This window comes from Leptonychotes weddellii, chromosome X (genome assembly GCF_054177405.1).
Source record: "Leptonychotes weddellii isolate Sample4059 chromosome X, ASM5417740v2, whole genome shotgun sequence".
NCBI classification, from domain to species: domain Eukaryota; kingdom Metazoa; phylum Chordata; class Mammalia; order Carnivora; family Phocidae; genus Leptonychotes; species Leptonychotes weddellii.
The window spans coordinates 16,169,802-16,185,866 of record NC_138385.1 but is presented as its reverse complement, the minus strand read 5'-3'; positions in this window follow the sequence as shown (position 1 = coordinate 16,185,866).

Genomic DNA, 16,065 nt, shown 5'->3' with positions numbered 1-16,065 from the left:
AGTGTTTTTGTATTCTTTGGGTAAAGACCCAGTAGTGGAATTGCTGGATCATATGGTAGTTCTTTTTTTAATTTTTTGAGGAACGTCCATACTGTTTTCCAGAGTGGCTGCACCAGTTTGTATTCCCACCAACAGTGCAAGAGGGTTCCTTTTTCTCCACATCCTCGCCAACACTTGTTGTTTCTTGTGTTTTTCATTTTAGCTATGTTGACGGGTGTGAAGTGATATCTCATTGTGGTTTTTTTTTTAAGATTTTATTTATTTATTAGAGAGAGAGAGAGAGAACACAAGCAGGGGGAGAGATAGAGGGAGGGGCGAAGGGAGAGGGAGAAGCAGACTCCTTGCCGAGCAGGGAGCCCAATGTGGGGCTCCATCCCGGGACACCGGGACCATGACCTGAGCCAAAGGCAGACGCTTAACTGACTGAGCCACCCAGGTGACCCTGTCATTGTGGTTTTGATTTGCATTTCCCTGATGATGAGTGATGTAGAGCATCTTTTCATGTGTCTGTTGGCCATCTGGATGTCTTCTTTGGAGAAATGTCTGTTCATATCTTCTGCCCATTTTTTAATTGGATTATTTGGGGGTTTTCTTTGGTGTTGAGTTATATAAGTTCTCTATATATTTTGGATACTAACCCTTTATCAGAGATGTTATTTGCAAATATCTTCTCCCAGTCAGTAGGTTGTCTTTTAGTTTTGTTGATTGTTTCCTTCACTATGTAGAAGCTTTTTATTTTGATGTAGTCCCTATACTTTATTTGCATAGTCAGGCCTTTACAAAGATGGTAATCAGCAACCCTAGGCTTACATTCTCTAGGCTTAACAAGCCCAGCAGAAAGAGAGTGCCATTTCTTTCCTAGTAATTCCAGCAAAGTCTCAATTTGATTCATATTGGTACAGTTTGTCTTACCTGCCCATTTCTCAACCACTACTGTGCCTGTTTGGTCTGGCGCAGGTCACATATCCACCCTTAGAGCTGGATGAAGGATGGGGTAAGGGTATCAGCTCTACTAAAACTTCATTAATAACTTAAGAGGAGTTGTGGTTTCCCCAAGGGAAATCAAGAAGGGGAAGAAGATGTTGGGCATTTTTAAATAGCAGTTGTTCATTTACAGTATCTATTGACAAAACATAGCCCCAGATTTGAGTCTTTTACAAACTCGTTGGGAATAGAAGATTGTTAGAGGGAGCCATTTTCCTCCTCATGTCTTCCTTCCAAACTTGGTCTATAAAAGAGGGACTTTTACCCCTTCATAAATATTGAATAGAGCTTATGCTTTGTTTTTCTACCTCTCACTCACTGTTTTTATCCAAGAGGAGGGGTGACTTTTACGTTTGGAGAAATTGGGTAAGGTTTGAGTATGTGGGGCTCAGACCTGCCTTCCCCCACCATGATGTTGCCATGTGGTGAATGCGCTGAGTCTAGGCTTCTTGGCTCTTTGTCTTGGTGCCAGGTCAGTCCAGTTTGATGTGGAGGACGGTTGAAGTGACAGGTATTAGAAGCCCATTTGTGGCCATAGATCCAGGCCACATTCTCCAAGGCTTATCAGCAACATAGCTGATATATTTTTGTCTCAGATTCCATATCTATTTTTTTTCAAATGTTTCTAAATGTAACTGGGCAAAGGGACATGACTAATGCGTCCTGAGTGCTGGTGTGCAGGGGTAAGAAGTGCACCAAATTGGGAATGAGATTACCTAGGTTTCAGGTCACTTCCTTACTCTGGAATTCAATTTTCTCATTTATAAAACAAGTGAGTGGGCTGGAAACACCCTAAGGATATTTCCAGATCTAACATGTCATGACTGTCATTGGGCAGTGGACTGATCTTTGAAGGAAATACATGATTCAGATTTTTTTTTTTATAGATTTTATTTTTATTTGAGAGAGAGAGAATGAGAGAGAGCAAGCACATGAGAGGGGGGAGGGTCAGAGGGAGAAGCAGACTCGTTGCCGAGCAGGGAGCCCGATGCGGGACTCGATCCAGGGACTCCAGGATCATGACCTGAGCCGAAGGCAGTCGCTTAACCAACTGAGCCACCCAGGCGCCCCATGATTCAGATTTTTAAAGAGAGGGAAGAGAAGAGTTAGGGAGAGGCTTGCAGGGATGAAAGCATCAAAAGAAGAGTTAGCATGGTAAATATGAAGAACAGAAAGAGTCAGGGCAATTTTCCCACCCAGGCATTTGCAGGCTGATTCACCTTGACAACCATTTAAGTTTATGTACATAAAAGTATATAGAGGATTTGACATAATCACAGGTAGGAGGAATTTCACTGAAGCATGACTTGAAAAACCCTCTACTGATCTTATTTGATGGTCCAATCTTAATAAAGATTCTAAGGAAGAAGATGAAAAAAATCACTAAATATACATATATTTAAATCTCTGTAATTCATATCTTTTTTTAAAAAATTTTTTATTGTTATGTTAATCACCATACATTACATCATTAGTTTTAGATGTAGTGTTCCATGATTCGTAATTCATATCTTAAAGAATAGCAAAGGGCTGGGACCTTGAACTAACTACTTATGATGACTTTTCTTGACTGGACTCCTTGTCCAATGAACACAGCAGCTTTTTTTTTTTTTAGGCTCCATTTCATGAGTTTATCATTGATTATATCTGGCTTCTCTGACCTTGTCCTATCTTTGATTCTGATTCCAGATCTAACATGTCATGATTATCATTGGGCAATGAAAAGAAAGCAGAATAAAAGATATTTTAGATACAAAATATATGTGTATGTAATATATGTATATATATGACCTCAGCTTATATTTCTTGCTTGGTAACTCAAGTCCTGCACCTAACAGCTCTGAGGGACCCATCTGGGCAGATCTCACTCATGCGCTGGAAAAGCTAAGAATGTGTTGATCGTGTCTCATCATGTCTTCATATTTTCAGGCAAAAGCTCTGACTTCCTAACCTTCCTATCCTGCTGGCTAGTACAAGTATATATACTCAGAGATGTCTTTGACATTCGTCTTTAGTGGTTTTATTATCGATTTACCGATTACAAGGAACTCTTTTACGTGCGGCCATAGTCATCACTTGAAGGAGTAAGAGTGACAAGAAGGCACTTATGCCCAATTGGAGCCCATGATTTAGCTCGTGGTTCTTTCTGAAAAAGACAGCAGTTCACCAGCATAAGGTACAGGGAAAGTAGGGCCTGACCTACTATGTAGCCTGACTTGTGACACTAGAATACTTGCTAAGCTCCAGCCAAAGTTATTATGTCTTCATTATTTAGCATGACCCTGGCCTGTAGTCTTCGACAGTCTTAGTGACCACCACTCCCATAGCCCCTTTATGAAGGAATCAGCCCCCAGGATTCTTTCTGCATAAAGTTGCTAGAGCCTATGCCGTGTGCAATGAGAGCAACGAACGCTAGGAATATAGTTAGCTCCAGCCATGATAGGTTGAACCAGAGATCTGCACGTGATCATAGCCAACCATTCTCTAAGACTGTTTGGCTTGAAACCCTGACTTATAATAGAGCTCTATATTAAAAGGGCTAACATCCATAGAATGGACACGAAGAAGGTTATGTGTCCTTGTGGTGGCTTATTGAGAAACCCAGCTCTTAGAGGCCCTATAGATGTAGAGGAGGTAGGGAAGAAGGAGGTAACCCTGAGGTTCTGAATGAAACCTGATAATCATCCAAATCTAGGAATTATGGGGTCTAAAATATCTATGTGGATAAGAAGATGATATATTCCACCGAGAGACAATAGAGCATAAAGCGGGCTGCAGTCTCTGGAGCCAAACTGCCTGTGTTTGGATACTAGCCCTGCCACTTAGTAGCTCTGTGACCTTATGCCAGTTACATCAACTCTCTGTGCCTTAGGCCTCCATCTGGAAACAGGAATACTAACGGCACCTACCAGATTGATTGTGAGTCTGAAATGAGTTATACACGCCAAGCATTTAGAATAATGGCTGGCACATAGTAAGTGCTCAAAAAATATAAACTCTTAGTGTTATTTTGTCCTGGTACTTAAGTGAAGCAGAGTAATTTGTTGAGATACTGTGTTTATTCTCCTTCTACTTGTCCTTTCTCATATTCCAAAGAGGAATGGAAGCCCTTTGGGCTTTCTTTCCTAGGAGAAAGAGTGGGTTGTGTTGCAGGGCCCAAAGTCTGTCTTCCTAGCTTTGGTTTACCTGGGATCCTGAGCATATTGTAAGGATTATGCTCAAAGGAGGGGAAGGAAGTAGTTGACTTTAGAGTAAACAGAAGAGGGAGTGAGATTTCTCCAAGCATAGGAAAGGACCGACAGCTGCCAGTTTGGGAGTAGTAAGATCTGGGGCCCCTTGCTGGCAGAACCCCTTGGGGGGTAATGTATCTGTGGTCAACTTTAGGAGCTAGATTCTAGGTGCTGCTGCTTTCCCCCAAGCATGGGAGAAGTGCTTGTTTTTACAGTAGCTTGCAGGCTTGGACTAGAGAGCGTGATGGCCTGACGATTAGAGCTACTCTATTTGACACTTGCCACACAAAGCTCCTGAGTGTTTGTGTGATCTTAAGGAGTGTAGAAAGCTCCAGAAAATGATTGGAATTTAATTTTTTTTTTTTTTTTGCCAGTCTGGCAGCACAGAGATGTGGAGTTGAAATAAATTCGACTTAAAGGAAATGAAGAAACGTGATAGGTCTCCCATACCCAAGTTTGGGGAGTACCGTTCATACCGATTACACAATAAACCAGCATTCCCAAAAGTAATTTAGGTTTTTTGGTAGGGTTTTTCTTTTATAATATTAGGAAGATGAAATTATGTATAATTTTGTCCTAAGAAATAAGTTACAAGGAAAAGATCCTTAAAGGGAATGAGAGGCCAGAGGGGTGGAGTGGGTAGCGGTGAGGATTTCCCCATGTGAAGTCATTCATTGTAATGGTGAAGTTATTAAATATGATGTCCTTCAGAGGTGAGGTAAGGCTTTGGGGCACATGGCATCTGTCACTTTAGGGTGTATAGTAGTTTCCTAGGGCTCGATCTGAGTCGTTTAAGACAAAAGAAATTTATTCTGGCACAGTTCTGGAAGCTGGAAGTCTAAAATCAAGGTTTCAGCGGGACCATGCTCCCTCTGAAAACTGTAGCAGAGAATTCTTTTTTCCCTCCTCTAGCTTCTAGTGTTTGATGGTAATCCTGGGCATTCCTTGCCTTGTAGATCCATCACTCCAATCTCTGCCTCCATCTTCATTTCCATGAAGCTTCTTCACTGTAAGAAATCTCTTCTTCCTTTGTGCTGGTATGGCATCTAATTCTTATCTTTCTTTGGTATTTATCTTGCATCATAGTTATTTATGATTGCATCTGTAGTAGATGACTTTTCAGTTGTCTGCCCAGACAACCAAATCTCTACCTTGGGAATAACAGTTCAAAGCAGCAGGGGAGAGTTCTATCTGCCATATTCTTAGTACCTTATCATTGCCCCCTTTTGTAGCTGATTTAATGATGGCTGGGCAATTGACCACATGGAATTAGTAAGATTCTCTCCCTAGGAAATCTGAATTTGGAACTCTGGGATTCTGCGGAGTCCCGGTGTTTTTGACTAAACTGAGGATATGTTAATCCAAGAATTGATAAGGCCAGCAGAAAGCACAGAGCAACAAAGAGTTGTTCCGACCAAAGAAGAATGAAGCAGATGTGTAAAGGGGAATGGCTGCAGTGTTAGGAGAAATTACAGGGAAAAATCAGGAGGTTGACATTTATTACTTACTTCCTGTTGCTTTCACCACAAGGGAGGAATTGACTCAAACTAGAACTGAGGAAGTCTGCAAGGAAATATAAAAAGAAATACAGCATGTCTAAGGTAAGTGCTTTCTGCCTATGGACTATAGTCTAAACTGACTGACTGTTCCATAATTTGGAGACTTAGGGGATTGAAAAAAAACCAATGGCTTCTGTATCTCAAAACTGAAGCTGGTACAGTCAGTGGCAAAGAATCGGCAGCCATAGTCTTTCTCAAGTAGGTTCTGTTTACAATTCTCTGTTGGACCAAGGGAGAAACGAACTGACAATGATCTGATGATGAGTGATGTCTCATTAACGAAGGTTATTTTAGGGCTAGCGAAATGGGCAGAGTGCAGAGATGAGTACATAAAAAAAGGATAAAAGGAAACACAGTGGAACATAAGAATGGAGCCTGGGAAAATCCAGATCCCCCAGGTTTTCCCCAAGGGCCTACTCCTGTTAAAAGAAGGGCTGATACCTCAGATGCATCTTAAAAGAAAGAAGATTAGCTCTGTTCCCCCTACCCTAAGGTGACTTTTTGTGACCCCAATGCAAAAGCCAAGATAGAGGTCATTTAACTGAGGGACTAGGGGGCCTGGGCAGAGTCCTAAAGCTTATCGCTAAAGGACAGAATTATCTAGGCTAGTGTGAAGAATCAAGGACATGAGTTCACATCGTTTCCTTTGATTACCACCCCATGAAATAGAATCTAAATCAAACCTATTGTGGTAGAATGTAGAATGCTGGTTGCCTACCCCACTATCTCTTTTCTCTTCCTTCAGTAACCGATTCCCAATTTTTATCTGGGCACTTTACCATTTGGAATAAAAGACTAGATTACATTTCCCAACCCCCCTTACTATTAGGCATGGCCATTCTTTTAAATTCTGGTCAATGAGACATAGGCAACAGTGTTTCATGGGCCTCCTGAGGAGTTTCCTTAAAAAAGAAGGAGGCCTGCCCTTCTTCACCTTTCCCCATCCTACTGCCTGGAATGTGGATATGATAGCTAGAGTTTTGTCAGCCATCCTGGGCCATGAGGATGACAATCATACCCTAGGAAATGCATTGCTAAAGAAAAGCCAAGCAGGCCAAAAAAAATGAAGGCTTATGATTTTCAACCCCTAAGGCAATCCCCAGACACTGAACTCACATCCACAGGAAGAGGGTCGCTGAAATGGTGCAGTCTCACGAAGGGTAAACCTCCCTAATGCCCCTTTCAGGAGTAGCCAAGTAGGACAATGCACAAGGGAGATGATCTGAGAGAAGAGAATCTGAGACATCCAGCTGGGCTGACCAAGAACTCACTCTACTGCCAAAGAGTTATTGTTATTTGTGTCTATGATACATAAATCGATATGATATTGATTGGCAATCTTCATATATCGTGTCCATTTTTTTCCATTTCCAAATGGGAGGTTTTATTTAATTCATCCTGTTTCCTCCCTAATATTAGACACTGGGTGTTTGGGATGTGGTCAAATGTACCACTTACCTATAGATGTGAAACCATGGGGAACTACATCAAGACCTGCCCAAGATGACTGTCAATCATTGAAGGATCTTGGGCTTAATGTTGGGTGCACTTAGGATATGTGAATTTGGACTGTCTTTCTATATAGAAGGCATGAGCACATTTTCATTTGTGTATGGTATAGCAGCATTATATTAGTTGAAGACCTTTTGTAAGTTGGGTGGTCTATCAAGTTCATATGTTGTTTTTGTCCATCCAACATACATTCCCAATTGTTCTGGGAACAGTACTTTGGCTTCCTTTCGAGGGACCAGCTCTCTCTCACTCTCTCTCATACACAGTCTCTCTCTCTTTCAATCCACAACTTCTAAGCAGAGATGTCCCATTCCCTGGTTCAAAAAGTAGGTGCATAAACTCTAACCTGACCCCTTAGAATGTCATATCCCCCGGCTTCAGGAATGGCCATGTGATCTAAGGAGGTATAATCATGTGCCCAAAACTAGGCCAACAAATCAGCCATTAGAATGATGCTGGCACTACTGAGAACAGTGCATTCTCTTTTATTTTTCCCCAACTTTACTGAGGTGTAATTGACACATAACATTGTATAATTTTAAGGGGTACAATGTGATGATTTGATACATGTATATATTGCAAATTGTTTACCGCCGTAGGTTAGTTAGCACATCCTTCACCTCACATAATTACCATTTTGTTTTTGTTGTTATGGTGAGAACATTAAAGCTCTACTTTCTTAACAACTTTGAAGTATACAAGTATTATTAACTATAGTCATCGTGCTCTACATTAGATCCTCAGAATGTATTTATCTTAGAACTGACAGTTTGTACTTTTTGATCAACCTCTCCCCATTTCCCTCACCCCTTAGCCCTTGGCAAGCACCATTCTGCTTTCTATTTCCGTAAGTTCAATGTTTTTAGATTTTACATATAACTGAGATGATACAGCATTTATCTTTCTGTGTCTTATTTCACTTAGCATAGTGCCATCAAGCTTCATCCATATTGTTGCAAATGGCACATTTTCCTTCTTTCTCATAGCTGATTAATATTCCATTACACACACACACACATACACACACCCCATCTTCTTTATCCATGCATCCACACACAGGTTTTTTTTTCAGGTCCTAGATAGTGTGAATAATATATTAATACCATATGATGCAATAATTCCCCTAGTGGGTATCTACCCAAAGAAAATGAAAGCACTAGTTTTAAAGATATATGCACCCCTATGTTTATTGCAACATTATTTATGATAGCCAAGATATTGAAGCAACCTAAGTGTCCATCGATAGATAAATGGGTGAAGAAGAAGTGATTATATATATATCACTTACACACACAAATACACACACACACACACACAGACACAAGGGAATATTACTCAGCCATAAAAATGGATGAGATCTTGCCATCCATTTGTGACAACATGGATGGACCTAGAGGGTATTATGCTAAGTGAAATAAGTCAGACTGAGAAAGGCAAATACCATACAATTTCACTCATATGTGGAGTCTAAAAACCAAACAAGTGAATAAACAAACCAAAAGTAGAATCAGATACAGAGAACAAACTGATGGTTGCCAGAGAGAAGGGGGTGGGGGGTTGAGCGAAATGAGTGAAGGGGCATGGGAGATACAGGCCTCCAGTTATGGAATGAATAGATGACGGGGATGAAAGGCCCAGCATAGGGAATACAGTCAGTGATATTGTAATGTGTTGTATGGGGACAGGTGGTAGCCACACTTGTGGTGAGCACAGCCCAATGGATAGAGAAACTGAATCACTGCGTTGTACACCCGAAACTAAGGTAACATTGTGTGTCAACTGTACTCAAATTTAAAAAAAAACCCCAATGGGCTATCACCTCACACTGGTTAGAATGACAATGACCAAAAAACCCAAGAGATAACAAATGCTGGCCAGGATGTGGAGAAAAGGGAACCTTGTGCCCTGTTGGTGGAGAGGTCAACGTGAGCACCAGCATACAGCTGTGCCTGAAGCCAACCCATCCATGGATCTTTCAACTACTTGACCTGATACTATTATGTCCTCTTAAACCATCTTTATTTTGAATTCTGTTATAACCAGAAGAACTCTGACAAAGAGACACCCGCATCCTTATAATGTACCACTCTTCCCATTTTACTTCTGCTAAGGATCACTTACTGATAGTAACTTGTGGGTTTTTTTCTCAGTGCTCTAGGTATTTTTTTCCTCTCATATGTATTCTGCCTTGTCTGATCTGCTTTTGAGTCACACATGAGAAGCCAACTCCCATCCTGTTTGTCAATGCTGTTTATTTTTTTTAAGCATTGCCATATTGAAGGAATTATTCCGGATAGTCCCACAGGGGGAAGGAATAGAGGTGAAGGCTTGGGGATGGAAAAGACAGAAAAGGCAAAATGATAAAGAGGTTTGGAAAACTCCCTGGCAGACCTGGAGGCCCAAACAGAAGGAAGGGCATTCCATCAGGGGGCTGTTGCTATTTTACTGTGTGCCCTGTACCCTCTCAGTGCTCTGAGGGAGATGACAGAGCCTCAGAAGGAAATGACTGGGAGGTACAACTAGGGAGGCTGATTCCTCGGACCTGTGGCTCCTGGTCTTGCAAGTGGGATTCCCTTGTTCATGCTTAGCATTGAAGTGGTGGTGTCACCTGCTTTTTTTTTTTTTTAATGTGGAAAAAGACACATAACATAAAATTCACCATCATAAGAGGAATGGGTAAAGAAAAAAATGGAATATTTTTCAGTCACAAAAAGGAAGGAAATCCTGCCATTTGCCACAACATGGATGGACCCTGAGGGCATTTTGGTGAGTGAAACGAAGACACTGTATAATACCACTCCTGTATAGAATCATAATACATCAAGCTCACAGAAACGGAGTAAAATGTTGGTTGCTAGGGGCTGGGGGCAGGGGAGTGGGGAGATGTTGGTCAAAGAGTACAAACTTTCAGTTACAGGATGAATGAGTTCTGGGGAGATAATGTACAGCACGGTGACTATAGTTAGCAATACTATATTGTATCCTTGACAGTTGATATGATAGTTGTGCTTTAATGTTCTCATGATAACAACATGGCAATTATGTAAGGAGAAGGACACATTAACTAACCTTATTGTGGTAAACATTTAGCAATATATATGTGCGTCAAATCATCAAACTGTACACCTTAAACTTACACGTTATATGTCAATTATGCTTCAATAAAGCTGGAAAAATTTGGCCATCTTAATCACTTTTAATTGTACATTTCGGTGGCATGAAGTATGTTCACGTTGTGAAACCATCACCACCATCCATCCCCAGAACTCTTTTCATCTTTCAAAACCAAAACTCTGTTCCCATTAAACACTAACTGCCCATTCCCCCTGTTCCCAGCCCCCAGCCCCTGGAAGCCACCATCTACTTTTTTTTTAAGATTTATTTATCTATATGTGTGTGTGTGTGTGTGTGTGTGTGAGAGAGAGAGAGAGAGAGAGAGACAGAGAGAGACAGAATGAGTGGGAGGGGCAGAGGGAGAGAGAATCTCAAGCAGACTCTGCACTGAGCATGGAGCCCAACATGGGGCTCGATCTCATGACCCTGAGACCCCTACCAGAGCTGAAACCGAGAGCTGGACGCTTAACCAACTGTGCCAGCCAGGTGCTCCCACCATCTACTGTCTGTGTCTATGAATATGACAACTCTAGGTATCTCATATTTGTAGAATCATACAGTATTTGTCCTTTTGTGAATGACTTATTTCACTTAGCATAATGTCCTCAAAGTTCATCCATGTCATCGCAGGTGTCAGAATTTCCTTCCTTTTTAAGGTTGAATGATATTACATTGTATGGATAGACCACATTTTGTCTACCCATTTATCCATCGATGGACACTGGGTTGCTTCCACCTTTTGGCCGTTGTCATGCTATGAACATGGGTGTAAAAATATCTGTTTGAATCCCTGCTTTCAATTGAGTCATCTGCTTTTAAAGAGACATTCAAGGTGCCTGGGTGGCTCAGTCAGTTAAGCGTCAACCTTAGGCTCAGGTGATGATCCCAGAGTCCTGATCAGTGGGGAGTCTGCTTCTCTGCCCCTACCCTGGCTCGTGCACACGCGCACGCACTCTCTCTCAAATAAATAAATAAATAAATAAATAAATAAATAAATAAATAAAATCTTTAAAAAACTAAAGAAACATACAAGTTCAGGTAATGAGCATATAGACTAGTATGAACCTAAGACCAAAATACCTCTCTGAATGTTTATGAATGTGTAAAACCCTCAAGGTCCTTGAATGAGCATCTGGTGAGAGGCAGAGGGAAAGGCTTTCAATTCTCTACCAGTCCATCAGGTGGGGACTCAGAGAAAATTTAATTAATTAATTAATTAATTATTAAAGATTTTATTTATTTATTTGACAGAGAGAGACACAGCGAGAGAGGAAACACAAGCAGGGGGAGTGGGAGAGGGAGAAGCAGGCTTCCCGCTGAGCAGGGAGCCCGATGCGGGGCTCGATCCCATGACTCATGACCTGAGCCGAAGGCAGACGCCTAACGACTGAGCCACTCAGACGCCCCGAGAAAATTAAATTTAAATTGGAGAAATAATATACCCATTTTGTGGAGTATCTTCCTAGCTGCTGCATTGATTTGACTAAATTACTATTATTTGCCACAAAATGAGACTTAATTTTAAGATATTTCCTCCTCTCTTGGTTTTTAAGTTCCTTTATAACAGAATCTAAGTCTGAATAATTTCTTTTTATTCTTTACAGAAGTATTCAAAAAAGGTTAATTGTATGAAACACCATTAAGAGATCTGTGACAAATCTCAAGTCTAAAGCTGCCAAAGAGGACGACAGGGCATTTCTATGTTCATTCAACACATGATACTACATTTTAAAAAATATGCTTATATATATAATAAAATTTACCATCTTAACCATTTTAACAATTCAGTGAAGTATAGTCATAATGTTGTGCAATTTTCACCGCTATCCAGCTTCAGACCTTTTTTACCATCCCAAATGGAAACTCTCTAGCCATTAAACAATAACTCCCAATTCCCCCAAGCCCCTGGCAACCTCTATTGCATTTTCTGTCTCTACGTATTTGCCAGTTCTAACACCTAATATAAGTGGAATCATACAGTATGTGCCCTTTTGTGTCTGGCTTATTTCACTTAGCATAATGTTCTCAGGGTTCATCCATGTTGTAGCATGTGTCAGAATTTCAATCCTATTAAAAGCTGAACATATTGCATTATACACACACACACACACACCCACCCACCCACCACATTTTATGCTTTATATACTATATAATTTTACAAATTATATATATACCACATTTTATTTATCCATGCATCTGTTGATGGATACTTGGATTGCTTGCACATTTTGGCTACTGTAAATAATGCTGCTATGAACATTGGTGTACAAGTATCTGTTCAAGTTCCTGCTTTCAATTCTTTGGGGTATATTCCCAGGTGTGGAATTGCTGATTCATTGGATTCTATGTTTAACTTTCTGAGGAACTGGCAAACTCTTTTCCATGAGGGCGATGCCATTTTACATGCCTACCAACAATGCACAAGGGTTCTAATTTCTCCATATCCTCATCAACACTAGATACTTTCCATTTTTAAATGATACCTATCTTAATGAGTGTGCAGTGGTATCCCATTGTAGTTTTGATTTGCATTTCCCTAATGATTATTTATGTTGAGCATCTTTTTGTGCGTTTATTGGCCATCTGTATATCTTCTTTGGAGAAATACCTGTTCAAGGCAATCCTTTGTCTATTTTTGAATCCAGTCATTTATTTGTTGTTGTTGTTGTTGTTGTGGGGTTATATAATACTTTTTAATCACTGTGTTAGGTGCTGGAAATATAGAAACTTGCAGGCTAGTGGGAGAAGTGGACAATATTCTAATGCAGTGTGGTAAATCCAGTGACAGTTATATACTGAAGGTATTATGAGAGTTTCAAAGAGGGGCACACTAATGCAGGTGGGAAGCAGACAGGGAAGTTTTCCTGAGGGTTATGGTGCTTTGAGACTATCCTGGTCTCAAAGGATGCTAGGCAGGTAAAAAGGCGGAGGGTGGACATTCCAGGCAGAAAGGAAACCATGAGCAATGGCTTGCAGGCATGAAACAGCAGGGCGTGTTCTGGAAACTACAAGCTTCTACCTGCCGTTGAAGAAGCAAGTCCAAGGCAGGCAGTGGCAAGAGATGAGGCTGGAGAGGCAGATGGGGACTGGATTATGCCAGATGTTAGAGGCTATTGTAAGCTGTGTTTAGGCTTTATCCTGAGACCTATGGGGAGTGATTGAAAGATTTTAAGCTAGAGGAGTTACATCGTCACACTTGTGCTTTAGATCAGAGCTTCCCAATCTTTTTTCTTATTCCATCAAAGTATACATAGCATGAGAACTTTTGTATGGCGTTCTGAGGTAGGTAGACCTGCAGCTGCTGGAGATGACAGGCCCACACTTTTGCTGCCCCCGACCCAACACAGCTGGCCCGAGAGCTGAGATTGGGAAGTGGTTATAGAGAGATCATTGTGACAGTTGTGTGAAGAATGCATTGGTGGAAGACGGCACTGGAGGCAGGGTGTCAAGTTCAACTAACCAGGTATAGTGGGGAGGGAGAAAAATACCTCAGTGATAGAATTGAGAGGACTTGATAGATAGGATGTGGGGGCAGGGAGTCCAAGGTAAGATTCCCAGGGTTCTTCCTTGGACAACTGTGTAGAGGAGCAGCATGTTTGAGGGAGATTAGGCATTCAGGGTTGGGTGTAAAGATTTACTTTGAGATGAGTGGCTGGAGATGCCAACTGATGGTCATCATGTCCTTGTTGGCTCTATTCGCTACGGAGATGTGACCCGTATAGACCTGGGAGCTAGTTCAGTGTGGAAATTCTTATGGCTTTGAAAGGAACCATGGGAGTGATTGTGCCAGAGATCCACCTCCTTTGAAATGTTTCCCAGCCCACAGCCTTAAAGAGGCAACCTTCCATATGTACCATGTGACTCCAGCCTTTTGGACACAACTGAAAGTTACCAGGATGAATATCTGACTCACCAATCAAATTTTCTCTCATGAGAATCAGGCACTGGGACCCAGTGACTGAGTCAACTGTGGGGAACCAAGTGTGAAGGTCAAGTAGATCAATCATTCTCAGACTGTGTCCCCAGATTATCAGAATCATTTGGGAACTTGTTTGAAATGCAAATTCTCATACCTCATCCCATAGCTACCGAATCAGAGCCTCTTGAGTGGGTCTCAGCAACCTATGTTTTACAAGCCTTCCACGTGCTTCTGGTGCAGGCTATCACTGATAAGGACTCTTAGGACAAGAATACCATTCTGGAAGTAGCCGTGATCAATCACCTGAGTGTGATAAGTAGGCAGAGAAAGCTGGGAGACTGGAGGGGTGTAGGGAGAGAACGAGAAAGAGAGAGAGAATGGAAGAGAAGAGAGAGACAGGCACAGATGTATACAGAGAGACAGAGAGATGAAACAAGCTACCTGATAAATGTCCAGTTCTGTGAGGCCCAGTTCTTCTTGCGATCAGAATTTGAGAAATTTCCCTGTATCATTACATAAATCCCTTTTATTTGAATGAGGTTTTCTTTCTTTCTTTTTTTTTTAACAAGAGAAGTGCTCTGATTCCCTAGTTGACTATTTCTCCAAAAATTGATTATGCATTTACTTCGTGGCTACTGCTCAAGGCATCATAAAGGATACCAAGATCAACAAGACCTGGTTCTTGACCTTGAGAAGCCCAGTTTAATGGAGGAGGCATATAGACAATGTCAGAACAGTAGGGAAGGTGGCTACTGAGCTTTGCGATTACTTGCTAAGCACTGAGTAAACATTAGCTGCATCTCAGTGGTATCTGGTAAGGCCAGAGAAGACCTCAAGGAAGACTTGAGAGTTGATCCATACCTTGAATAATGAGTTTTTGAAGAAGAGGAGGAAGAAGACAGAAGGTGTTTCAAGTGGAGAGAAAGTTAGCACAAAGGTATGGGAAACTGTGGTATGTGTCTGGGAAACGTGAGTGGTGTGAGGGCAAATACAAATTAAAAAGAAGAGGCTTAATTTTCCTTGTCGGAAATAAGGGAAGAGACTTCTCCCTCACCCCTCCCTTTTCTGACAAAATTTCTTCCTCTGTCCTTGTCAAGTGTACGTAAATCTTAGTAATGGCTAAACAAGTCTTTCCTAGCCTCACAGTCCCTCCACCTTTCCTCAGGGACCTGGGAGCCCCCTCTTTGAAATGCAAACATCAAGGGCTATGGAGCCAGGGGCGCCTGGGTGGCTCAGTTGGTTAAGCGACTGCCTTCGGCTCAGGTCATGATCCTGGAGTCCCGGGATCGAGTCCCGCATCGGGCTCCCTGCTCAGCAGGGAGTCTGCTTCTCCCTCTGACCCTCTCCCCTCTCATGTGCTCTCTCTCTCATTCTCGCTCTCTCGAATAAATAAATAAATAAAATCTTAAAAAAAAAAAAAAGGGCTATGGAGCCAGATCTCTGTTCCTTAGGAGCGTCACATCCTGACTTCCCTGGGCGCCTTGCTCCAATTTGCAAAACTATCTCTTGGAGGTAAAGATATGAAAAGTTTGTTTCTCCTATGGATAAAGTCAACACAGGTGGTCTCCCCAGTTACAGGATAAAGTTAGGATGAACTATGAATGACAAAAGGTGCTGTCAAATCTTCTTACTTGAGGACCAGTTGTTTATCTTGTAAACATGTATGTAATGGGTTCCATCCACTTGGCCATACAAGGGGGTGGTTCCTTTCTGCCTTTGCAATTTCTTAGTGGATTGCTGATGGCGT